Consider the following 858-nt stretch of genomic DNA (forward strand, 5'->3'; position numbering starts at 1 on the left):
TGCAGCCTGCACAGTGGTCAGGAAGTGTGGGGTTTGGGGTTTTCCTGAAGTTACTACATCAATCTCTTCCCGCAAAGGGGAAGAGCTAATGCAGAAGGTCCTGGGTGCAGAATAAGTACAACACATGTGAGAAACTGAGAGAGACTGGTGCCATGTCTCGTGCAGGAGGCTGTGCCTATGCCCAGAGCCCAGGGGACCACGGCAGGGCTGAGACCGTGTGCAGTACAGGGGTGGGGGTTGCAGCAGAGGCCGCTGGCTGGGCTCACCAGGGCTGGGCGGTCACTGTGGCCTCAGATCACAGGCGCTGTCTGTAGTCACTGCTGAGAGCAGGGCTCAGGCTGCTGACTACTGCAGTCTCGGCCTTGGAGGTACACACTCCCAGTAAGAAATGTATGTGGCATAGGGACTCGAGAGAAGCTGACACGCACATTCAAGTCTACAGATGACACAAGCCCATGACCTCAGCCTCCTGCAGCTTCCAGCCAGAGGGGACCCACAGGACCGTGTTGTTTCCCACTACTGCCAAGGCCAAGTGGATCCTGGGAATTGCCACCCTTTCAGGACAGAATCAAATGGGCTGGAGCGCTCAGCAATAAAGACGCATCGAGCACCAATGAAACCATGCAGTTTACCCACAATGGCACTGGCACCTGTGATGCCAAAGCCCTCCTGACCCCATTGCCTGGCCAGGACACATTCAGCTCTAAGTCCTAGAGAAAGGTTTGGCCCCAGTCTCAGGTGGGGTAGTGGTGGGCATAGTGACAACTGTGGTCAGGGTCTCTCTCTGGCCATCACTGTGATGACCAAGTCCCCCTCGGACACAGGGGGTCTGGTAAAGAGCCTGCCTCCTGCCCCTCC

At 56.9% G+C, this 858-nt stretch overlaps 1 pseudogene; it reads left to right on the forward strand.

The window, feature by feature from the left end:
• The first annotated feature begins 152 nt into the window (after positions 1-152).
• Positions 153-832, forward strand: LOC118995696 (myelin protein zero-like protein 1; annotated as a pseudogene).
• The last annotated feature ends 26 nt before the right edge of the window (positions 833-858 follow it).

Source organism: Sturnira hondurensis, unplaced genomic scaffold (genome assembly GCF_014824575.4).
Source record: "Sturnira hondurensis isolate 20B ecotype Veracruz unplaced genomic scaffold, ASM1482457v3 Scaffold0010389, whole genome shotgun sequence".
NCBI lineage: Eukaryota > Metazoa > Chordata > Mammalia > Chiroptera > Phyllostomidae > Sturnira > Sturnira hondurensis.